The following is a 27,058-nucleotide window of genomic DNA, read 5'->3' as shown; positions in this document are numbered from 1 at the left end:
AATTCCAGTTTTTTCTTGTTTTTCAGTTCTTGCTTCTTTTCCAGTTTCTCCTTCTTTTCATGTTCTTCCTTTTTATCCAGTTCTTGATTCTTTTCCAGTTTTTGCATCTTTTCGGGTTCTCGCTTCTTTTCCAGTTCTTTCTCGTTTTCCAGTTTTTGCTCCTTTTCATGATCACAAGGAGGGTTTTCCAATCTACAAAATAATCAATATATCTTTATTTCAGTAGTAAAAAAGTGAAAGTAATGCAACGACTATCACGTTTAACATGTACAACACTTCCATATTTAGATACTATATAACACTTTTGGCTCAGTTTCATAGGGAAAAATCTCCCCGTAGATTTATTGCCTGACAGAATGTTTTTCTACAAAAGGCGAATTTGTTGCTTTTGTTCTTCTGACCTAAAGCCAAGCAGAAAAGTTAAAGCATTTGGCGTGATTTGTATGCAATAAGCGACCTCCATGAATCTCACGTAGAGCGTAATAATTTGCAAAGTTTCAGTGCCTTACTTTTCCTTACTTAATTTTGACATAAGTTGAAATAATAATAATAGTAATAATAAACAGGTGGCTTAAAACAGAGGGAAACAATGGCGAAAATTGCAAAATAGGAGGAAAAATGAAACTGAAATGAAAAATAAAACAACTACAAACAAAGGATGGAAAAAGCATTTTAGAAGATATACACGTAACGTTCTTTCTGAATCAGCAAAACCTGTATTTAAACGAGTATAAGTTTGAAAGCTTTGGATTCATTTATTTTTTGAATCAATTACTATTTCTTACGCATGCCAGATATTTTAAATTTCTTCAATTTTTGTATAATTTACTTACGTATTTTACCATTTCTTATTATTATCCAGTAGAGGTAACCTTACACATCATTAAAATATCTCCGAGTTTCCTCATTTAAGTCATCTTTCTCGCAGATCAATCTCTTTGCATCGCTGGCTGCACAGGTTTCAAATTTTCTCTCGTTATTCCGAATTCGGAACATAATGCTGGTCTATTTTGTCGTCCAGCAAGAAGAACTAGGATTTTTGCCATCATTTGTTTTCAATTGAAAAATTTATTCTCATCTTCAGTTGCATTCTTAAAGTTTTATTATTTATACAGGAATAAAGAAAGAAATCAAACAAAGCAAAACAAATTAGGAAAAGAAATATCTGTTTTCTCCTATATTTATTGTTCCCTGTAATTTCTTTTGCCTGTTCCATTAAATTTATTGAAGGAAAATTTGCTAAATCTTTCAAAATGTATTTCCTAAATCCTTATGCGAATTAAACCTTTCTGAGCGTTTCGGCTACACTTTAATGGCTTTTACAATTTAATGTTTGAATACTGACAGCTGCCTATGCTGAAATAATTTCTCCATTGACCTCGAAAAAAGAAGAATTAAAGTTCCAGGAGATTTTACAATGAAGGACACATATTTCTTATTTGAAGCGCAAGAGGATAAAAAAAAGATATTTTCGGATGGGAATATGTAGCATTTTAAACACCGTGTTTGTATATTTCATCATATAGTAGCAACACTTGAGTCATAAGCATTTATGCTCATATATGAGAGAGACGACGATGACGAAAAATGAAATGGCAAAACAGGGCCGAAACAACTTTCCTGGCCGCTACAAACAACACAAAACACAAGAAAGAACGGACACCAGTTATGCTTAGCGCAAGAGAAATTAAAAAATAGGAACAAAATTAGACACTTATGGACCTGAAAGAAGGTGTTCGAAATTACGACCTGCACCCTGATGTTATATACTGGCAGAATTTTAAAAAAAGAACATATACATCAGTGTTTTAAAAATACGAATTTTGCATCAAATTGCAAAACAAATATCTTAAAATCTGCCTTTCCATGCATAAGAGTTCAGGATTCGGAAAATTATATTTTCGTAAACGGTTTAGGAAAAATAACAAAAATTATTGCCTTGAGAAATGGATAATCTTGATATGAATACGAATTACGCCAAGACTACTCGTCAATGGTTGTTTTGAACACGCCCTTAATGTATATATATAACCCTTAAAAAACGTAAAGTGAGTGAATCTACTATTCGAGTGTGTCTTTATATCTTGAGTATTTAAGAAATAAGAATTGCATTTATGTATCTCGATAAAGCTAACGCTATTGCCCGAATAACAACGTTTATTTAACACTTGATATAACCAACTTCATATATATCTTGAAATAAAACATAAATTTCCTAATCAGATACTACCAATTGCAGAAAAAATACAAAAATAATGGAATTTCTAATAACACTACAAGTAACATACCGAGGAATAAATTGCGCTGCAAAACTGATGCAATCTACAATATGTAAACCACAAAATTTATGTACCGCTATAGAAATGCAATAGAATGAGAAACGAAACTGTGATGAGAATTATAATGAAAAATTTACCATAAACTATTAGTATATGATATAAGTAAATATATACTTTTAATACTATTCATTTAAATATGTTCAAACGTTCATAATATTCATTACTTACAAACGCTTCTTCATCCATCGAAGCATAGCACAAGCCATTCTCAATTCAGTGCTGGTGCACGTCAATAAAATAAGGATAAATCCAAATTTTTACAAAAAATCAATCGCTTTGGCTCGTTTCTCAAAAAACGTATATCTACAAATGCAGTATTAATATATCACATCAATATAATTCGGGATCATAAAATCACCAAACAACGCATTAAACGCAAAAAATCGCATTAAGACAGAATGAAGAATTTTCACTCTTACAATGACTTTTACAAGAATATATAATAGAATCGAATTTCTAAATTAAGTGTTCATTGTTACACCATATTTCATTCTTGGGGAACCTTTCATGGTTGTTCAGTAATTCTAACTGTTAACTGGTATAAAAAGAATTAGGATTTCATATATATGCACAGACATATATATGTATTATATTAACACGTATCTATAGTAACATACATCATCTTATATTATATGTATTCGCATAATTCTAAATTAATTATACTAGTCAACATAATTTGTATATTGATAGCAGCACAGTTTTAAAATTATTTATTACTATCTGCTTGCTAACGATTATATAATTAAGTACAGTGGTACCTCGACAAACGAGTTTAATATGTTTCGTAACCTTGCTCGTATCTCAAAGCAATTTTCCGCATTCAAAGTAATCGAAATGCCATTAATCCGTTCCAGCTCCCAAAACACGACCTCAGCTGTTTTTTTAAGTGTTTTTGAATAAGAAAAATGTAGTTTCTTATTCAAAAACAAGAAGAAACATTTATTTATAAATAACAAATACATATTCTATAAAAACATAATTAAAAGAAAAAGTGCCTACGGAAGCGCTTAATTTTTGTCACTGGTCTTCGCTCTTTTTGTCATGATCTGCTCATTTTCACCCGCAGATCGTTTAAAAAAACTGTCCAAGGAGGTTTGTTTCTTCCTACCTGTCAAGGTATTGCGGAATCGAGTTAGGCAAGTTTCGTTGAACAACTCCGATTTAGGACTAGTTGCAACTTTTTCGCGGTGATTTTTATCCACGAACTCTACAACTTTATCCCACATTCTCAAGATCTCTTTTATATCTCTTGTAGGGATAACCTCCTCCATCTCTGGCTCCTCTTCAAAACTAATTTTTCGTTGAACCACCGTATGCTGCTGCAAATGCAGATCGTGTAACTCCTCGGTTGTCAGCTCCTGAGACTTTTCCTCTACGAGTTCGTTCACATCTCTCTCCTTCACCTCCAGACTCATGGATTTTCCGAGAGAAACAAGCTCCACTACCACTGACACTTTGGGTCTCTTTCAGCTACAGCCTCAGGCCATGCAGACGTTGTAACACCCAGCCAGGCCTGAACAATAATTCTTAGGCACATCACGATGTTAAAGTGGTTTTTCCAGAACTCTCGAATGGTAAGGTTTGTGTTCTCTGTCACCTCAAAGCAGCGGCGAAAAATGTGCTTGGTGTACAAATTCTTAAAATTAGAAATCTCCTGCTGATCCATGGGCTGCAGGATAGGAGTGGTGTTGGGTGGTAGGTAGGGAAATTTTATATACTTGAACTCTTCGAGTAAATCATCTTCGAGATTTGATGGGTGAGTAGGGGCATTGTCGAGGCCAACACCAGAACAGAACACCAGAATTATCCACTCCACAAAGAAGTTCATTCTGTCCCACGACTTCGGATTTGCCCTCCACATATCTTCTTAAAATTATAACTGGCAGGTTTTCTTTTAAAATATTATATGACTTAAAGCCTCTGGGGTTTTCCGAATGGTATACTAGCGGAGGCTTGATTTTACAGTCGCCACTCGCATTGACGCAAATTGCTAGATTTAATCTATTTTTAATGGGTTTGTGACCTGGCATCTTCTCCTCTGCCGTTATGTAAGTTCTATTCGGCATCCTTTTCCAGAAAGCCCTGTCTCGTCACAGTTGAGGACTTGCTGGGGGGGGATGTATCCTTTGGCTACTATCTGTTCGGAAATCATTTTGATGTAAACATCAGCTGCCTTTACATCCGGATTTGCTGCCTCACCATGCCTGACGACGGAGTGAAGGTCGGTCCTTTCCCTAAAGTTGTCAAGCCAGCCCTACTGGATTTAAACAAGTCTTCCGATTCCTCATTTTTAGAAGTGTGTGGGATCTTCTTTAGCAAATAACCGTAAATTGCTCGTGCCTTCTCACATATGAAGCTTTATGTTAAGGTTCCTCCTTGAAGCTGCTCCTATCTCACCCACCCTATCAGTAGTTTCTCCATCTATTCACGGAGAGAGGTCCAGAGTTTAGACATTATTTTATCGGCCTTAGATGGCGTTATACCCTTTATCAACTCCTTTTTTTTAAGCACAGTACATATCATTGATGTGCTACGACCGTACATCATCGCCAAGTCAATTACTCGCACACCTTGCTCATGGTTTTCTATTATTTAACGCTTTAATTCAATAGACATCATCATCTTCTTTGGACCCAGGGTTATAAAAATAAATATGATAATGTTTTCTAAATGTACAAAAAGCAAAAAACGCGAACCCAACTTATCAAAAATGCTTCCAAAACGAGGGAAACAAGCACTCAGACTGAGGACTAGTCTGAGGTGGGAGAAACTGTTAGACGCTGCACACGACACCTACATGCGCGCGCATGTTGCGGTCGTGTACAGCGGTGTAGTGTGCGATTCCTCGTATCTCAAATCTTGCTCTCGTCTCAAAGCAAAAACATCGCTCGCTCGGTAGCTCCTGTCTCAAAACACTCGTATGTTGGGGCACTCGTATATCGAGGTACCACTGTAAATACAGTTTATAGTTTTTTTAATGTGACAATCATTATAAGCCATGTAGATTTTTCCTTGTGGCTTCATTTGTTTTCTCTTCCAAAATTTCGAACGTCCAACAGTTTTGTCTGTTTCGGGCTTTTGGTATGGAGAGTTAGAAAATGAGATAAGACCAGAATGAACTTCAGTTCTGAACTTTGCAGTTCAGCATAGAGTAAGGAGTATTGACAGATTTATGTTCGCTCTTTACGTGCGCTTTTCATCGTATTTTCTTCATCATTCTCAGCACTTTAAAGTGATAACTACTAGCAGTGTTCCTTTATATTTCGTATATTTTTGGAATTATATTTTTTTACTCGTACTTTTCGAAAAACTCCAGAATTGTTCAGTGTTTTTTCGAGACAAATAAATTCTAACAAGCTACCAGCTCTTCCGCATGCTTTACGAACCTTTATGCCAGGAACAATTTTGGGTGTTAGAAGTAGGACAGATGCTAGTGACAAGAACAATTGAGGAGCATCTGAGGCAGCTTGTGACAGTCTTTGCTGCGTTCCAAGAAGATATAAAAGGAGAGGTTGATTCCTTTACAGAAGAGATAAATGCGTCCAACAAAAGAGGGAAAGGGGAAATAATACCAGTTCAAGGAAAGATGGAATCTATCCAAAATTGATACTTAAGCCTGTCAAGAAGAAATAAAAGACAACAGTAGAAGATTTTCGAGGATTTTGAAAGCAGAAATAACATGGTCGAAAGGAGAGTTAGAGAAACTGGAGAACGTGTTTCTGCTGTCAAACAGCAAATCAAAGAAAGAGTTAATGCTGTCAAACTACAAATCAAAGGAAGAGTTTCTGATGTCGAACAACAAATCGATGACAGAGTTTCTGCTGTTGTCGCCAAAGAATCTGACAGCTTTAACACATTCATAATGACAACTGGAGACGGTTCTGATAGCTTTAAATTGGTACCTATGTTTTCCGACCCATTTCTCATGCTTTCCACGTGTGATGGAAAAAACATTTGGCATATGTACAAGGTTCAGTTCTGTATAGCTCCAAATGGAAATGGGTAGGATTCCGAAGACAAACCTGTAATTTCGCAGCTTCTCTGAGAATTGAAGAAGACGATATCGGTCCCACTCTTCTAGAAACCCAGAGGCTAGATTTTGATGCTGTACCCGGTACGCGAAAGCTCTACTAAGAAGTGTTTAAAAGGCTACAGAAGGCTGCAGTTAATATCTCGATAGCAGAAGCTCACCAAATAATCCAGAAGCTCGCCACTGATATCGAAATGCTCTCCCATCTCTCCTTTTTTGACTGCTCAACAGAAATACGTGAAGTACAATCCATGAAATACTTCCTCGGTGGCATACGGGAACCTGAGGTATAGAAACAACTGCGAATAGTGGATCTCAAGGATTTAAAAAATGCCTAGAGTGTACGCCATGAAAAACGTGGCAGTCCTTTCAGAAACTTGCACACACCATTGCCCAATCGGAACTACTCCAACCCAGAAGCTAGTGGACAAGTGACAGCTCGTCCAGGCAGTCTACCCACTTAAGTAAGTGCCTTAAGGCGGAACAGACGTCAGACGAAAGCGACCTTAGTATGCTAGAACTGCAGTGGTGATGAACACTTACGAAAGAACTGCAGATCACATTAGGACACAGAAGATAATGCTGCTAATCAGCAAGAAGTCACGAAAACAAATCGTGGATGTTGAGCGGAATTTGCCAGAGATTGCCAGATATTGAGAAGTCCCACATAAAATCCTTTCAGATTTCGGTTATGGTTGGTGGCAATAATGGACTTTTCAATCATGAGGCATACAAATAGAGTTCCCTTTGTATAACAATCGATACATGAGTAATTTACCATCATCCAAAACCTCAAGTCGAGATGATAGAACCAGCATGAACAGAACTTTTCCTTCCAGGATTATAGCTGAAAACAGAAATTTCCGGTAAGGCATTATGAAATATGCTAAGAACGGTAAGAGCACGAAATGAGTACTACTAATATGTTCTTTCGTTGAATTATCAAGGCCGTCATTCCGGTGACGGTTGAAACGTAAGTGCCAAAGCTAAAGTCATTGGGGAATGAGAAGTGGTTGCATCACGTTCTCCATTGAACTACGTTAAGGGGTCTCGTACACCTTAAAACCCTCAAAATCTCTGAATATGATCCTGTTGTAAGAATTGGGATAGCATATTTATTTTTAAAGCTATTACTTCCAGGTTTTTACAGCTGACTACATAGCACAGCTGAATTAGTAAGCAAATAGTTTGTGTTGCCACAAATGTTTTTATAATTTAATCTTCTTTGTGAGGTAATTTTTTATATGTTCACGCAATACTCCCACTTTGCGTGCACAATTTAAAACATTCTGTTATATATTTTAACTTCATAGTTAATATACAGTTTGTATAGCATCTAAAGACTACTGTGAACCAAAAATCTTAAGAATTTCATGTTAAATTCTCATTTTATTTAGAACTAAATTTATACAATGCATTTTAATAAAGAATTTTTAATATTTCCATGCGTAAAATTTTTGACTATTAAAATATTCAATATATTTTTTGGTTCTGTTAGATGATAATACTCATGTAAAGAAGTCCATTAAATTTAAAGTGTGTACCAAGAACCGTTTTTAAAATATCATGCGCGCAGCAGTGAAAATTTATGTTTTGAGATAATCAAGTTTTAATGTAAATATTTTTTTAAATACTTCTCTTGTTATAAAATATATAAAATGCTTATTTTCTGAGAGATATTGTAATATTATACAATTTCGAATAGTTGGTATAAGCATAATTAATGTAAAATAAGCTGCCATCATCAAAGTATAACATATCAACTAAAAATGATTTGAAACTTCTACGCTATCAATGATACAACTAAAATTTTTCTTACAAATTGGAACTTACTTATAGGCAAATGTTTCAGGTAAAGTTCTCTGTAATGTATTATTGTATATCAAACATATAAATCATTTAATAGTTCTTCCACAGAGTAATTTTAGCATACTCTAAATGATATGTATACAACTGGGAAAAAATGCATTTTAAGAAAATCGAGTTTTGATGCAAATATTTCAGTATACAACTTTCTAATAATAAAGTGCATAGTATATTTATTTTCGAAATGATATATTTAAAATGTATAAATCCTAATAAATTGCATAAGCTTTTGTCAATATGAAACACATTAAAATTACCATACTATATAAAATACCATGACAGAATGATAGCCGTGTATTAAAATACGTGTAGCATATTTGAACAAATAATTTATTTTTACATAACCACATCAGTTAAGTACTTTCAAGCATTTAAGCATATGATATGTATCATATTATGCAATATTATTTAAACATAGGTGGGAAAAAATCCTTTACGACTTATTTGAAATTGTATGCTAAACTGCTACATTCATCGAAGTATAACATATCGACTAAGAATGATAAAACTAAAACATCCTTACAAATAAGAATTTACTTATAGCCAAATGTCTTAGCTCAAGTTCTCTGTAATATATTACTGTATATCAAACATATAAAACATTTAATAGTTCTTCCACAATGTAACTTTAGCATACTTTAAATGCTATGTATACAACTGCGAAAAATCGTGTTTTAAGAAATTTGAGTTTTAATGCCAATACTTCAGTATATAACTTTCTAATAATAAAGTGCATAGTATATTTATTTTGAAAATACATTTAAAAAGTATAAATCCTAATAAATTGCAGAAGCTTTTGTTAGTATGAAACACGTTAAATTTACCTTGCTATATACATTACCATGACAGAATGATAGCCGTATATTAAAATACATGTAGCATATTTGCACAAAAATTTATTTTTACATAACCACTTTAGTTAAATAAACTCAAGCATTTAAGCATATGATATGTATTATATTGTATAATATACATATTATTTAACATGGGTGAAAAAATCTTTTACGACTTACTTCAAATTGTATGCTAAACTGCTAAAATTTTATTTACAAATTAAAACGCACCAGCACAATAAACATCCCCATCATTTTTATGGAGGCCTGAACTTCTGACATTTTTTGCTGCCTTTCAAGTTTACGCTGTTGTTTTGTTTCTGAGAAGCCTTTCTTTTCGGCGTTATCTATTCTCTTGTTATCAATTTGTAAAAATCCTTCAATAGAAAACTTACTTCTAAAAAGCTGTAGCTCATTCATTACAGAATGTCTACCAACAGACCTTTCGTTAAAAGCAATTACTGCTTCATTTCCAGCAATTTGAACTATCCTACTACCAGCACGACATGTCTTTTTACAAAATTTCCAAATTAAGGAATTAAATGATTCATTAGTATTTTGTGTTTTGCCGCCAAGGCAACGTCTCAATAACGAAGGTTGTGACAAATCTATAAAAACTGGCTTTATTGCCTCCATTACAGCGACTGGTTAAGAATTTATATGCTTATAATCAGCTTTATTTTGCTTAGCTATATTGTATTTGCACCATGTGGTTTCATTTGTAGGACAAACGTCATGAATCGGCTTTTCATCACTCGATATTTTGTGGTAGTAAATTGCCCAAATGGCATTTCTGATATCACTAACAGACTCATTATATTCTCTAATCGCATTACCATAATACGAAGTTATTTCATTTATTAACTTATCTGTTAGTCTCCCTTTCCCAGACAAATTTTACCGTCATTTAATTTTACTTTTTTTCTTTCAAGTTTTAATTTGCGTAGCCATATTCCCATTCGTTTTTGAATATGTCCAACACACTCAATTTTTTCTATATTTAATGAACCATATGGTTTGGCGTCAGTTATACCTGCAAATGGTTTTGAATCACCTATGTAAGGATCTTAAGTTTTACTAACGTTTATTTTTTTTTAAATCTTTACTATCACTTCTTATTTTCTACTTCCGGCCAGAATTAAAAGCGTTAACTTATTTATGCAAAATTTGTGTGGCGAACGCCAAGTACTTAAGATGTGGCTTTTTGCCAAGCGAGAGAGAGGATGGAGTTAGTCGAAGCAGGCCGCTTACCTTAGAATTTTTACTCAGTTGCTGGTTGCCTTCCAGGCCAGAGGTTTAATCCTCGTGATAATTTTTAAACGTATTGTAGTGTTAACAGTTCTCTGTACTACATACGGCTTCCTGTTAATATAAGGCCAATCTTCCACGTTTATTATTCCAAAGTTAAGTTAGAGTTTAGTTAAATATTTTTATATTCTTACGTTTAGACCACAAGTAGTGGGTCTTTGTATTCCGAAGTACGGAAATTATTGTAAAGAGAGAAAAATAAAGGGTTTTGTATACCTTTCTTGTGTATCCTGTCTACTTCCCACAGTTATTGAACATAGCTTTAGTAAGCTCTCTGTTCCGAGTCAGGTCCTTGCATATTCCCGAAGAAAGTAAGACGGAACATTGAACCTGAGAGTGGCGCCCACCGAAGAAGAATAACCATGGCCGAGTTTCAAGAAGAACCTGTGCTGCCTGCAGAAGCGGCTCAGAATCCAGAAATGCCAGCTGCCGCCCTGGAAAGATTTGGTTACATCGTCCAGACCATGCGCGCTTCGATGAAACCAGAAGCAACATTTAATGGAAACTCAGCGGTAACCAGTTTTTTGGAAAAATTGGATGACCACTTCATGCTCTACCCCGTGCACGAATTTCAAAAAGATACCTTAGCTACCAGCGCTTTGAGGGGCCAAGCGCTTAATTCGTTCAAATGTATAGGCAGAAGTCTCTTGGGTCAAGCAGGAAGTCCCACCTGTACTTACGAGAATTTCAAGACTGCGCTAGTAAAAGCCTTCCCTGTCGTAAGGGATCGTGCGAAATTAGAAACGGAACTTTTCAGCATATATCAGCAAAAAATCGAAAATCTCTCAAGCTGTATTTTAAGAAAAATTCACGTCTTCAAAATCTTGTATGGAAACCGTCCGTATCCTGAGATAATTCAAGTGATTTTGCCGAGGTTACTGCCCCAAGTGCAAGACTTTATTGAATTAAGAAATCCGACTACACTGGAAAAGTTATTTGAGCTAGCAATCCAGTTTGAAAGTAGAAGAACGGCGGACATTGAAAGAAGACGCCATTATCAACAGCGAAACCAATTTGGTGCGCCAAGACTACAGCAAACTCAAGCACACTGCTACGGAAGCAAAGCGAATCAGTGGGCAAGGAAACCCGAGCATTCAAAAACAGCCGGCGAACGTCGACAGTTCAATAGCAATCCAGGAAAAAAGTCTCAAGGCCAGTGGAAAAAGAAGGAAAGCACGGGAATGAAAAATAATTTAAACTAAAACGGATTTCTGCTGACGGGAGGGTGCGGAAATCCGAAGGCCACGAAAAGCCCTCTTCCTTCAAGTTAAATACAGTAATGGTGAAAAATTTGACTCTTCCGAAGATTGAAGTGTTGGTGAATAATATCCCAGCCACCGCACTCCTGGATACAGGCGCGCAGTGTTCCTGTGTGGCAGAAGATTTTTTTAGGAAGTATTTTCGTAAATATCGTACATATAATTCGGATAATACGACAGTGTTAGCTGCGCAAGGAGAAAGATGTAAGTGTATAGGTAAATTACCGCTGTATGTCCGTATCAAGGACGAACAAGTAAAGGTTATGTTTTTCATAGTAAAGAATCTGCAAGCACATATTATCTTAGGAATAGATTTTCTTTCAGAGGCACAAGCAACGCTAGATTTTAATGAAGCGTCCCTTAAGCTGACAATGAAACCAGTTCGTGAAGAAAAGGCTGAACCGCCGATGTTAAACCTTGACCACCTGCCTAATGAAGAGCAACGAAGAATCCGACAAGTGGTAAGTGAATTTGCTTCGTTATTTAGTGATATTCCAGGATTTACTCAGGTTACTAACCATAGTGTTGACACCGGAGATTCAATGCCAGTTCGCCACAAAGCATACCGGTATGATAAGAATAAGGAAAAAATTATAGAATGGCATATCACGGATATGCTACGTAAAAAGATCATAACGCCCATCTCAACTAGTTTTGCTAGCCCGGTGGTTTTATGTAAGAAAAATAATGACTATCCATTGACACATCCAAAAAGGTGGAGATTCGCAATTGACTACCGTAAATTAAACTCCATAACTAAATATCCGGTATATCCGTTACCTATTATTGAAGAAATTCTAAGGAACATAACATCCACCAAATATATGACGACTTTAGACTTAACGACTGGTTATTTTCAAATAGGGGTTAGGCCTGAGGACGTGCCTAAGACTGCTTTTATAACCAAGTCTGGCACTTATGCATTTCTGCGCATGCCGTTTGGCCTTTCAGGGGCACCGGCAACATTTCAGCGATGTATTGTGTTAAGGCCTGTTCATGGAAAGTCCACATTTATCTATTTAGAGGATATCATTATTACTAGTGATAATCTCGAACAACATGTACAGGATTTAAGACAGGTGTTTTCTTTATTAAATGAAGCCGGTCTAAAAGTTAATGTCGAAAAGTGCAAATTTGCAGCCCCTGAATTAAAATATTTAGGTTACAAAATATTTCAGAAAGGAATAGAGACAGACGAATCAAAAATAATCGCTGTACAAAAGTATCCGACTCCAAACACGGCGAAGAAGTTCTCTTCTTTTCTAGGACATTGTTCATATTATAGGTCCTTTATAAAAGATTTTGCAGCTATTGCTGAACCATTGTTAAAATTAAAAAGGAAAAAGGCGAGATTCTAATGGACGGCCGAAGCCAATAGTGCTTTCGAAAAATTAAAACAAGCATTAACGCAAGCCCCTGTGTTGAAATTTCCAGAAAAGGATGAGAATTTAGAAATTTCAGCGGATGCTTCGGATTATGCGGTAGGAGCGCTACTTTCGCAAAATCAGCAGCCCGTGGCATTTTTAGCCGAACTTTAAATCAAACACAAAGAAACTATTCCGCGACCGAGAGAGAGGCACTTGCAGTTCTGTTAGTAGTGCAAAAGTTCCGAGTCTATTTTGGAAAGGCGCCAATAACAGTGTACTCTGATCATGCGGCGGTAACTAGATCGTACTCAGGGAAAAACTTATCCCCAAGGTTAATAAGATGGGCACTCAAGCTACAAGAATATAATCTGGTAATCAAGCATACCCCCGGAAAGGAAAATATCGTAGCAGATGCCCTATCCAGAATTAAAATAGATGAAGAAGGTAATACTGTAAAGGTGGCAATGCTCACAGCATGTACAATAAATTCCCGAGAAACTGTAATAACCGAACTGGGTAAGGATCCTGAGTTTGGAAGCATTTATGAGTATTTAAAGGATCCTGAAAATTTTAGCCACCAAGATATTGTGGCGATAAGAAATAGGGCGGCCCATTACGAACTAATAGATGGTCTATTAATTTATACAAAAACTACGAATTCCAACAACGAATTTCGACCTGTTATCCCAGCTAGTCTTAGATTAAATATCCTGTAGGAGCTCCATGACAGCCCTTTATCTTCTCATGCTGGTATTCGAAAACCTATCCAACGCGTACGCGAGGCAGTCTATTTTCCTGAACTGCAAAAGTTAACAAGGGCGTATGTCCAGTCCTGCCCAACATGTCAAGCAGTTAATTATATTAATTTCCGCCCGGCCGGGTTTCTAAATAGTATTAAATCCGAATTTCCAAATGAAATAATTGGCATCGATTTATTGGGCCCTTTCACAAAAAGTCAGTTAAATAAAAGTCGCTATCTCCTTGTTATGGTTGATCATTTTAGTAAGTGGACCGAAATTGTTCCCTTAAAACGAGCCTCCGCGAAATTAGTTACTGATTCTATTTTAATTAAATATATTTTAAAATACGGAGCGCCCCTAAAAGTTATATAATGGTCCTCAATTTGTAAGTAATGTATTTGAAGACATGTGCCCAAAACTGGTCATATGTCATTTAAAAATGGTCCCGTATCGGCCGCAATCAAATATAGCGGAACGGCTGAATAGAAATATAGTGAAAATTATCCGTAGTTATGTTAACAATTTTCATAAAAGCTGGGATAACTATGTCAATGAATTTGCTTTCGCCCTTAGGACCGCAAAACATGATACAACGGGCAAAACTCCTGCTGAGTTATTTTTAGGCAGAAAGATTATAACGCCGTTAGATAAATTATTTTATGTGCAACAAAGAGCCCCAGAATTTAAAATGGGTGATATAGAAAAACTAACTAAAGAAGCAAAAAAGAATACTGAAGTAGTACAGAGAAAACAAAAGCTGCATTATGACTTGAAACGACGGGGAGTAACTTATAAAGTAGGGGATGAAGTGTTAAAAATTAAGCATTCACTATCTTCAGCACCAGAAGATAAAACTGCCAAATTTTTTCCACGATTTGAAGGACCATATGTCATAGAAAATATAACTCACGCTGTAGTAGTGTTAAAAGCCAGGAATTGTGAAACCTGCTCCGCAAACATTGATCAAATCAAACCCTACTATGATCGTAATAAAATGCAAATAATTACAGATCTTTTGCAGGATCCGGCACGACAGACACGGCGGGCACAAGCTCCAGAGGTGGAACAACGACAAGTACAAGGGCAAGCCATTAAGAGGCAGGAGCAAGTGAAAAGAAAGTTTCCCCGCGGGAAAATTAAAGGTTACAAGAAAAAGAAACCGTTCCACCGTCCAGAAAAGAGAGATCACGAACACCCCCAGAATGAAGAAGGGAGAAGGACGACGTATGCAAAGAGAGCCAGGAGAAATGACGGCAACTATAATCCGGCTCTAAAACGGAAGATCTACTCATCCGACAGGACTCTCCGCAGCAAATGTCGCCGAACTGCGGAAGGGCCACCAGCGGCGGAGGAAAAGTTACAAGGAAAATTTGAACGGCCAGCAACGAGGTCCAAGCAGGAACGCGAAAGGATTCTCCCGGTTCCGCCAAGACAAGCTGCCATCAAACGGCCAAGACCACAGGCAGCGGCGAAAAGGAAGGTATTCAAGGGTGACCGAACTGGAGAAAAAAGAAAGCTTCTAGAGGAAGGCCCTGAAGGGCGAGCCCGCACAAGAAGGAGGATAAATCAAACGAGAATCTGCGCTACCTTCCAGGACTGGGCTCAGAAAAGAATGTCCGAATGTAACAAAGATAAGTAAAATTTTATGTTACTTTGCAAACGTAAGTTAATCTTTCATTCTTACTGCAAGTGGCAGATTTCAAGAAGTTTTACGTCATGCGAGGTCTACCTTTATCGCCAAAAAGGGGAGAAATGAGTTGTTACCGATTTTGGTATTATGTTTTTCAATTACTCGCGCGTAAAACAAAAGTTGATGTATAATAGGAATATGTAAAGACTTAAATATTGTAAAAGTTATTGTATAAATTTTATTTAAAACATCCTGGCAAGAAAGAAGTTTTAGTCTGAAAGACTTTTTGAAATGTAGTATTTCAATGTAGAAGAATTAGCACTTGATCTGAAAAGAATAGAAGTTAACAATGTACTACTAATGTATGTTTTCAAATGCGTAAAATTAACGGCATGTTAATATGTTCTTATATACAATGTGAACTGTTATTTTAAATGTTAAGAAATACCGTGATATGGTAAAAGTGAAAGTAATGTTAAAATGTTTTTTATTCGTGTGACTGTAAAAAGACCAAATCATGGTGAATATGTGTTAAAGGTTGAATGAATGTAGTTAGGCTCTCTGATGCTACACTTCAGAGTTAGCCACTTTCAGAATAGTACCTCAGGGTTTAGAGTTGAAGTTAGGGTGTGTTCTGAGGGCTTGGTATGTTGAATTTTTAACACGTTAGTGTTTTGATTGTAGGAGGAAGTGTTGAACACGTTTACATAAACACATTCGTGTTTGGTGTTCTTTTACAACACATGTCAGAGAGCACGGGGAGAGATAATTAAAATAGTCATGAATGAAATAAGAATGTTAAGAGAAATATAAATATGCATGTTACTTGCCATTTCATTGTGTAACATTTCATTAAACTAGTTTTCCTTCCAGATCTCTGAAAGGAAACAGATTTGAATAAAAGCTCCTGTTTAGATGCAGTACAGATGAAAAATTGCGTGTCCTTGGAGCTGCTATTGTAAAAACAAATTTCTTTTTTTTTTAATTTCTAGTTTCTAGTGAGAAATGTTTGTAAAAGATTAGCCTCGCGTTAGATTCTAGAGCTAAATGTTTTCAACAAGGTCGTTTTAGACCTCAGTTTAAAACTAATTAACTCTGGCGGGAAGTATGTAAGGATCTTAAGTTTTACTAACGTTTATTTTATTTTAAATCTTTACTATCACTTCTTATTTTCTACTTCCGGCCAGAATTAAAAGCGTTAACTTATTTATGCAAAATTTGTCTGGTGAACGCCAAGTACTTAAGTTGTGGCTTTTTGCCAAGCGAGAGAGAGGATGGAGTTAGTTGAAGCAGGCCGCTTACCTTAGAAGTTTTACTCAGTTGCTGGTTGCCTTCCAGGCCAGAGGTTTAATCCTCGTGATAATTTTTAAACGTATTGTAGTGTTAACAGTTCTCTGTACTACATACGGCTTCCTGTTAATATAAGGCCAATCTTCCACGTTTATTATTCCAAAGTTAAGTTAGAGTTTAGTTAAATATTTTTATATTCTTACGTTTAGACCACAAGTAGTGGGTCTTTGCATTCCGAAGTACGGAAATTATTGTAAAGAGAGGAAAACAAAGGGTTTTGTATACCCTTCTTGTGTATCCTGTCTACTTCCCACAGTTATTGAACATAGCTTTAGTAAGCTCTCTGTTCCGAGTCAGGTCCTTGCATGTTCCCGAAAAAAGTAAGACAGAACATTGAACCTGATACCGTCACCAATATAAGAAGTATATTTTACACCTCTTTTTTCCATGGAACATGAAAAATTGTTTATCTTTCCATTCATTTCCATTTTTCCTGAAGAACCAGCATTATTCTCCAAACAGGCCTTGTGTTCACTTACGCCATTTCCTAGAAATGACTCGCAACCTTTGCAATATAAGACAGTATTTCTGTATCGATTACTGTGTTGCTTTCTGACCCTATTACGGAACAGACTCCAACCAAAGACGTATGTCCTCGAGTCTTCCATGTACCGTCTCCACTTACAGTCACATTTAACGACGAATTTGAAAGAACGATGTGCAATCACAGGAGGGAGATCCATAACGCAGCAGAATTTCTGCATAGCAGCTTTCCCTTGACCAAGAGTTCGCATTGCATACGTAAATCTTCTGTTTAGCTCTGATATATTTTTTCGGACACCTATCATATTAGAGTTTCTGAAAGTTCTTTTACATGAACACTTTGAGCATAGTAACTCAAATTTTGAGCTTAAACCATGATGAAATAGTTCACTTAAATGAACATTACAAATTTTACAACATAAATTATTTTCAATACATTGAAATAGGATATCCAAATCAAATAGTCTATAACCACTAAAATTAGGCTCTAAAGTTATCTTTATCCCTTGGTGGCAAATCAGTGTCACTATTTAATTTTTTAAACGAAGAACTGACACCACACTTCTTATTCATTGTATCATTATGCTGATTTCCCTGGAACTTTCTTTTCTTTGGTCGATGAATATAAGATCTTTTATTTTTTACATCTTCCTCACAATTTTCCATAATTATCAGGTGATAAAAATACTAAACAAAAACTGCAATGTTATAATAAAAACACCTTCAAAAAAGTCAAAAGAAATTTAGAAATCGCAAAAGAGCTTGTAAACAATCACGTTTCACGCTAATCCAAAGCTGGAGTAAGATTTCAACACATGCCTATGTTAGATGCCTATGTTAGAATAGTGCTATGTATAAATGTAATATATTCCTAAGTCGCGCTTTCGAGACATGAAAAACGCAGTTTGAATTTTGTCAATCGGGCCAGTAGAACGGGAGATATAGCACAGTCCTCCCTTTTTTTTTTTAGCTTGATAACACATCAGCACTGTTTTTCCACCATCTCAAAATAAATTATGAAGATTTGTGCTTATGCAACTAGTTGAATTTCAACAGAAATACACGTTCATATGAAAACGTTGAAGCTCTTTTAACCCTCTGAGCGTTATGACCGGGTTTAGGCGGTCAAGACGGCCTACCTCGAAAGCGTTACGGACGCTTCTAGGCGGTCATTGGAAAAGTGTTCGAAAGCGTTACTGACGGTTCTAGGCGGTCAGTGATGAAGACCTCGAAAGCGTTATGACCGCTTTAAAGCGGCCGTGCAGATGTCTCCTGCCCTCCTTATTTCTGGAACCCTGGAGATCTCTAAATGACAGTTCTCAGTAGGAGGCAAAGAGGGTTGTCTTTTTCGTTTTAGACCGCTATGTTTAATCGCCAAGAAAACGCTTGAACATGTAATGGTTTATAAACAACAAACAAACGTGGGCATTCTTCGCGAAATGAAAAAGTATCATGTAAGCATGTTTTTTCAATAGTCTCTTTAAACAGATAACATTTTCATAAAATATCCTTTAGTTTTTAAATTGATTGTTCAGAAATATGCGAAATGCTCGTGAATTCAATTAAAAAATAGCATTAGGAAATATTTAAACAAATTTACTTATGGATATATAGATACATAATTAAAACCGACAAGTTATAAGTTTTAATTATTCGAGCGAACGAATAGCGCATTTAATTACTGCATTTAATTTAATACTGCATTTAATATGAGTTATATATAATTACATGTAAAGAATAACATAATTAAGCAATAATTCAAATAAAAATTAGCCATCAACAGTAATTTATAATAAGCGTATTTTGAACGGGTTTATGAAGCATAATCTAATTTTATAGTAAAAATAATAATGGCGAATTATTTATTCATTTTGGAACAATATTCGTCGCTTATACTGGTTTGATGAAGTTCTGTTCAAATTCATTTCAAATATTCCAAATCTTTATATGTACATTGATTTCAATGCGATTTTTATTAGAAAAAAATTCAATTAGTTTGATTTTCTTACATAATTGTAATTACATTGTTCAACGCAAAATAACTACAAGCAGAAAGGCAAAGGTGTGTTAAAATTTCTGTATTTTGCTATATAAATTATTAAAATAACCAACCTACAGCCAGCCTAACAACTGAATGTCCGAAATATAACCCGCAACTTTTCTAAAAGTAACAAATTTCAGTTAAAAAAAACCGCAGTTAATAAATAAAACGAAATACTATTAAGAAAAGAAGCACGAAAATTTACTTTTTAGTCCAAAGAGATTTCAGTCCCGAAGGACTATTGCTTTCGTTTTGGCATTTTGCGTCGGACTCATAAACGTCGGTTCACTTTTCAAACTGTTGCCACAAAATGTTAGAGTCCTGCATTATATTTGAAGAAATTAAATAATGAAAAATCTGCATAAATGATTGTCTATTTCTCGCATTGTGATAAAACAATGGTACATAGAGCCATCGAATTTTGAATGACGAAATCCTACTGCGAATATGGGCATCTGAAATCCCAAATTTGGAATTTGTTTTATTATAGATTTTATATTTTGTAAAACTTTAACGAATTTTTGATTTACAAACTCAATGCTTTAAAAGCGAGAAATGGCAACGTTATATAGAAAAAAAAATACTTTTATCTCCAGCTCGCGAGACTGTGTATATCGGAAATTCTAAAGATATGCTTAATTTAACATTATTTTGCGATATTGCTCTTGAACTGAATTTTATGGTTTAAGTGCAAAGAACACGATATTTAATAAATAAAGGTAACACTCAAAACGTTAAAAAAACGCCCCTTTGGACATAATTTAAAATCTGAAAAATTTCAGATTTTTTTTTTTTTATTTATGTTTGCTTACTTTATTTTTAGTTGAAAGGGGCAATTTGCCCTGAAGAACTTTTAATTTCGCTTTGGCATTTTTCATTGGAAACTATAAACGGCGGATCACTTTTCCAATTGTTGCCACTAAATTTTATCGCTCTGTATTATACTTAAAGAAATTAAATAATGAAGAATCTGCATGAATGTACGTATGTTTCTCGCATTGTAATAAAACAACGGTACCTAGAGCTATCAAAATTTCAAAAATGGAAGCCCTAATTTGAATTTGAAATTTGTTTTATTATCGATTTCATATTTTATAACACTTCAACGAATTTTTGATTAAAAAACTAAACGATTTCAAAGCAAGTTCCAAAGCGATTTTATCTCCAGCGCGAGAGACTCTAAGATACGCTCATTTTAAAATAATTTTGAGATATTGCTGTTGAACTGAACTTTGTGGTTTGAGTACGTAGAACATGATATTTAATGAGGTAACACACAAAACGTTAAAAACACTCCTTTGGACGCAGTTTAAAATCTGAAACCTTTCATATTTTTATTTATTAGTTCAAAGGGGATTATTAGTATTTAAAACAATAGTCCTTGAGAGACTATTGTTTTAAATACTAATACTCTTTTCGTTTTTGCGATTTTGCGTTGAATCACTATAAACGGCGAATCACTTTTCAGACTGTTGCCACCAAATGTTAGAGTCCCGCATTACATTTGAAGTAAGTAAATAATGAAAATCTGCGTAAATGTGTGTATATTTCTGGCATTGTGATAAAAAAAAGGTTTGAAAAAAGGCCATCCAAGTTTGAATGCCGTAATCCTCCTACGAATATGGGCATGTGGAAGATCAAATTTTATATTATCTATTTCATATTTTGTGAAACTTTAACGAATTTTTGAGTAACAAACTCAACGATTTCAAAGCAAGCAATAGCAACACTCTACGGGGGTGGAAACCTTTTTATCTCCAGCGCGCGGAATTGTGTACCGGAAATTCTAAATATATGCTCATTTTAAAATTAATTATCGACATTGCTATTGAACTGAATTTTATGGCGTAAGTGCAAAGAACATGATATTTGATAAATAAAGGTACCACACAAAACGTTAAAGAAATGTCTTTTTGGACGTAATTTAAAATCTGAGACCTGTAAGATTTTTTTTTAAAAAATTTTTATTGTTTTTTGAATGCATGTTGTTTGCGAATGACGCAGTAGTCGTGTATAATTTGAATATATAATAATTATTTGTGCTATTTTTTATTTGAAATGCATAGAATTCTCTAAAATAGTAGCATTCTTAGATTGAATATTGTCTAAGCAGGTTCAATGATATTTTAACTTCATTACCATATCAAATACAGTTTCTTTTTAATTTAAAAACTTCGCCAGCGGTCTGAAGCAACTTTTTGAATCATAGGATGAGTTTTACTAAAATTTGTAGTAGTCCGAATTTTTATAAGTATTCAGAGTTACTGAAATAAAAAAAGCTAAACTTTTTAGAATTTTTTTATCAAAGTATTACATCTTAGGCCAGCAAGACCTGATTAGTAAATCTGGGAAAGGATCTATGATTGTTTAGTAAGAAGTAAAAAAAAGTACTCTAGGTCTAAGCAGTAAAAGAAAGCCTGTCCCTCTATCGAAAATTGTCACGTATGTTAGAAAGATTTTGCAAGACATTAATATTTTAGCTCAAACATGATTTTTTCAAAATTTAGTCTCTTGTTTTGGAGATGGTGTTCAAGCATCATAATTTTATTTTCACATGCGCAGAATTTTTATATTTTTTATTGATCGCTGTACTTTTAACTTCCATAGCATAAATTAAAGAAATACACATAGCAACTTCAGCCATAAACAGATGACTTAAGAGAAATTTGTTTTGACATATTATGTGAAAGATTAATAAGTACTATAACACAACAATATTACATGACAGTAATATTAAATGCTTTTGCATTTATGTTACATGACAGTAATTAGAAAACAATAACTGTAGATGCGAAAAAAACCTGTACTTATAAACTTCTGCATTTTTAAAGAAAGTACAAAATAGTTCAGAATAGCAGATGGTTTTCAGATCATTCAGTAAGGTCATCGTAAGTATATTCTCTTCACGTTTCGGAAGAACTGTAGTAGTTCAGATTTGTTGTAAAAGACTAATTACACCCCTGGGGATTGGCGTACTTACGGAACGGAAAAACAAGCTTTGAAACATACTCATACAAAAGTCCTACCTTTTGTTCGACAGATAAATGACAGATGTGATAATTTGAACACATGCTTTCAATCAGTTGTTTCCTTCTAACAAAGCGTCTTGGGCGGCTAGCAGGATCCTAGCAAAGTCTTGTAATAGTCTCTTGTTTTAAATATGCTGTATTCGAACTCAAATTCAAAGACGGGCATTTAAAGATTTTATTAATGCTTTTTTTTTTTTTTTTACATTCGACGATTCAATATTTGTTTAAAAAATAAACACATAAATAAACTTGCATAGCAGATCAAAATTATGTTGCTGTGGAAATGTTTCATCAACAGTTATTAGTAGTTATAACAGCATAACTAAATAAGCCCATTTTGAAATATGGATGATATTGCATTCATTATTTTTAATCTGAAACAATATCAAGTTGTTATTACTAGGTAAAATGGCTTAAAATAAGCTCACACATTATAAGAAAATTTTTTAAAATGAAAATTGGATTCACTTTCTTTCACATAATTTCTGACCAGTTCTTCCAAAATATTTTAAAGCTTACTTTACTACATAATAGAAATGTCTCCACGTTCGTTGTTTTTAGTTAGTAATTTTAATTGAGGCTGTTATATAAGAAGGCTATTTATCGTTGTTGTGTTATAGTACTTATTTTATTGTATAATGCAAATTTTTATCAATTGGTTAATTTTATAATGTATAGAGGAATTTAAAACAGAACAAAAGTAATTTCCACCGTTATAATATGTCCTTAAATGGTTCCCAATAAAAACATAGTTAACTGAGTAGTATACTACATTATATTAATTAATTTACTAACCAAATAGCAAAAACGTTTCAAATTCGAAATCCATCTTTTATCTAAGTACTTTTTGCAAAGTAACAAAAATTCTAATCCCTTTGTAGTTTAAATTAAAGATAAACAAAAAATGTTGTTTTTTCCCCATGAAATGCTAATTTTATATTATTTGATAAAAACTGGGAAGTGCAAAATCAAAATCCTGGCGAAATACATATACTTATGAATGAACACAGCACACAAACATTTCTTCACCCTAAGCACGAACACAAATCATATTTTAAACAGCTTAAAATGAATCTACTTTCAAAGTATTTAATTTGTGATAGATAATGACAGCTGAAAATATTTTCCAATATTACAAGATAAAATGAGGTTATTTCTCAAATAGTTTCACAAATAAACTCACAAAATAAAGAACGCTTTTATAAATTTTTAATTTGCAATACGTTAGATGCTTTATTGAAGAATTTGCAATAATATCGTTCTGATTTTCATTTTATACAAGATTGTCATCATGTTTCACTGATGAGCAACTTGCTAATTATTAGTCCAATGTAGAGTCCTCCTTCTGTTTTCTCATAAAATCGCCTTTGTAAATTTAGAGTTTAATTTAGCAAAACGTTTTCCACCTAAGTGGTAAAATGTCTTCGTAAAGAATTCCCTAAAGAAATCTGCCGTGTATTTATGTTGCATTTAGGGATATTTTCAAAAACACACGCTGCTGATTGTTATTTTTAATAGGTGAACAAAAGAAATATTTTTTTAAGAAAGAATATAACTTAACTGCAAGCTATGTCTTATTCCTAGATAGCGAAGCTTGATTACAAACTCAATTTTTAAAATACATTTAATTATCTTTATGCTTTAAAAAATGTCTAGTCTGGTATTTGGCCACCCACTTAACTTACACGTTGACCATTTAAATAGAGCACTACCAAATGGCACATTGAAAATGATCATATTCATCTCAGTGAGATGGATATGATTCTCATATCTTTTCTGTTTCGCATCTCTTTCTCGGAAACAAATCTACCTATGTAGTATATTAATGTATAGGTAGCAGACATTCTGTCACTGTCAGCCGAACGGTAAAGTCGCTGAATAGTCGCAGAATACCGAGTTCTGACTTAAGTTCGATTCTAAGAGACCGGGCTGGCTGCATGGGAGTTTTCATAGTTTTCCGTATATATAACATATATACGAGCAGTTTCTTTAAAAAGTCCTGGGGCCCACCAGCGGCCGAGCGATAAAGTCGCTGAACACTGGTAGTTCGGTCCGAGGTTCGAATACCGCGAACGGGCTGGCTGCATGGGTGTTTTCGTGGTTTTCATCATGTGTAACGTGTATACGAGCCAGTTTCCCTTAGAAAGTCCTCCACGACGCCATCCCTCCCCTTAGGCAGATAGCCCTCGAGGCTTTGCCGTAATTAAATAACCTAACCTTTAAAAAGTCCTCCACGAAGAGACCCTCCTCTTAGGCAGACAGCTCTAGTATGCTTTGATGTAGTCAAATAAGCCAAAACATTCTGTTGGCAAAAAAGCAAGATTGCATTTATCATGAATAATTTCTAATGCAAAAGTTATACTTGTCACTAAGGAAAGAATTTATTTTTGTGTAAAATTCAGATTGCTTGAATTTTAATAATTCTCAGAAACGAAACACAAATAACAAAAAGCTAAAAAAAATATTCATAATTAATTAGGATATATAAACGATGTAATCATTAAGCATATTTTTAGTAAGAAAGAATATTTTGTAATAAATAATTGAAAAATATATTTAATACTAAAGAATCCTCTATATATCTCTACAAAGTATAAAAATTACAAATATTTTTCAAGGTGCATGTGTATATGTACCTGATAAAAATATTTACATTGTTTATTATTCTAGCGATATTTTTAACCAGGTGCATATTTTCCGTGAGGCATTTTCCGGAGAATTTTTTTTCCCGATATACATTTTCAGGATATTTTCTTGGCATTCGTTTTACTCAAGTGGTTAGATTAAAGTGTTATTTTGTATGCTGTGAAACCTAACTAGAATTTATTTTCATTCCATAGTTGCTTCACATAAATTTTCGATTTTATGTAATATTCAGTTTCATAATTGCACTATCATTTTGAGATTTACTATACTTTTCAGTTTTTTCTATTAAATGTTGTCTACAACTACTTTCAATAAAATACTGATATGATATATAATAGGGAAATATAACATACACGCGCACACATGCTCACAAACTTACATCACCATATGTATACACAGTGTTTTGTATTGTGTGTTTACATATATATATATATATAGTTTACATATAACAGTTTTAATAATTTTAACAGCAAAACAGTTTTAATAATTCCTACGAAAAGTGTGATAAATTTTCACGAAATAAACTGCTTAAATTTATATATATATATCAAGCAAGGTAGTAATTACAATTTTGAAAAACTAATTTTGGTCTAGAAAACATCTTGTGCAATTTTTGGAGCAACAGCTCTTGGTAACTTTTATGCGAGCTTACTACATATATATATATATATATATTGCGCTTTCCATAGATTAACATAAATGAAGTTTTTAAAGTCTGAATTTAAATAATGATATTGTGTTTATATGTACTGTAATTACTGATGAAAGGATGTTTCTGAATTTAAGGCCTTAAATTACTAACAGACGGCAAATACACAACTTGAAATCAGAGTCTTTGGAAGAAGCAATAAATTTAGAATTTTCGGCAGCTCCATTTCTCGTCATAGTTAACAAAATGAAAGAACTGAGAAAAATAGATAGCGGATGCTTTTTTGTCCTTGCACAAAGGTAATGGTCTCCCATATAAAGTAGAAAATGTACAAAGATGGTAAGCTTTTAGTTCAGTAAACTAAAATATACCCCTGGAGGTATATTTACGTTGAAGTCAACTTGGAGATTCCGCTATTAGGTGTTTTCTTTGAAAAGGGTAATATCTTTTTCAGCACATAACCAGAAATAAGAGTTTATGTTTTCATTACTTAATCTTCAAAGCTGTATAATTTGGAGCATCTGCTCGAAAAACTGTTAACTTATTTTTCATCCTTCATGAAAAGAATACACATCTGCGTAAATGTCTTGGAGAAATAATATCGTTAACAATTTTGCTACAAAGAATTTTTTTTTTTGGTTTCTATTAACATCTCGATAATGCACGTAGTATATAAATACTTGCATTGTAACTCATATATAGCTAATTACAAGGAAATTGCATTGTAACTCGAAAATACATTTATTTTCTCAAGAAGCTCCTTTGTCCAAGCTGTTTACTTGTTTTCTACCCCCAAAGTGATTTTACTCTATGAAAGCCGAACTGCCTGATCTCATTCATCAGCCACTTCATCTATTCTGCTGTTGAGTTATGCGATATACATGCATACATACGTCGCGCTAAAACTAGTCATAAGTCCCAAATATAAAATTTCAACATTTTATGTTAAGTTATGCGACATACGTACGTTTAAACGTCATGATGGAACTATTCAAAATGGAAATTTCCTTTGAAATATGAAAATCGAAATGTTTCGCGATTACAATACTTTATTTATTACTCACAAGTCAAAACGGTGTCATAAATAACTAACTACTAATAAATTTATGGTGCAATCTAAAGAATTATTTAAATCTAACACTTTAAACTGGAATAAACTTATAATATTTGAAAATTAAATACAAACATAATACTAAAATAAGTTGCGAATAATTTGTATTCGAAAAATTGGAACACGAGAGAAAAAAATTCTCACAAAATCCCTTTGTATATTAAAAAATATTTCCTCAGAAAATAAGGATAAAAAAATGCAAGATTAATTTTTCACCATTATCGAAGCAATTCCTTAAAGAAACTGGAAATTTAAAGCATTTTACGTAGTTTCTCTTACTGATGTATATTGACTAACTTTCTGTATTCGGCACATATCTTGATTTTAAGGTACGAGTAATATACAGTAATATGTGTTAGTGTGCAAATTATAAAGTA

At 34.1% G+C, this 27,058-nt stretch overlaps 1 protein-coding gene across 1 annotated transcript in view; it reads left to right on the top strand.

Annotated features, from left to right (window-relative positions):
* The window catches only part of LOC146994923 (uncharacterized), a 236,454-nt gene that overhangs the window by 160,568 nt on the left and 48,828 nt on the right, over positions 1–27,058 (top strand). The gene's annotated exons all lie outside the window — the stretch shown is intronic.

Source organism: Stegodyphus dumicola, chromosome 10 (genome assembly GCF_044657685.1).
Source record: "Stegodyphus dumicola isolate Sdum_Otavi_A_Nest chromosome 10, ASM4465768v1".
Lineage (NCBI taxonomy): Eukaryota > Metazoa > Arthropoda > Arachnida > Araneae > Eresidae > Stegodyphus > Stegodyphus dumicola.
Note: the sequence above shows the minus strand (reverse complement) of the source record. Positions and strands in the feature narration are given on the sequence as shown.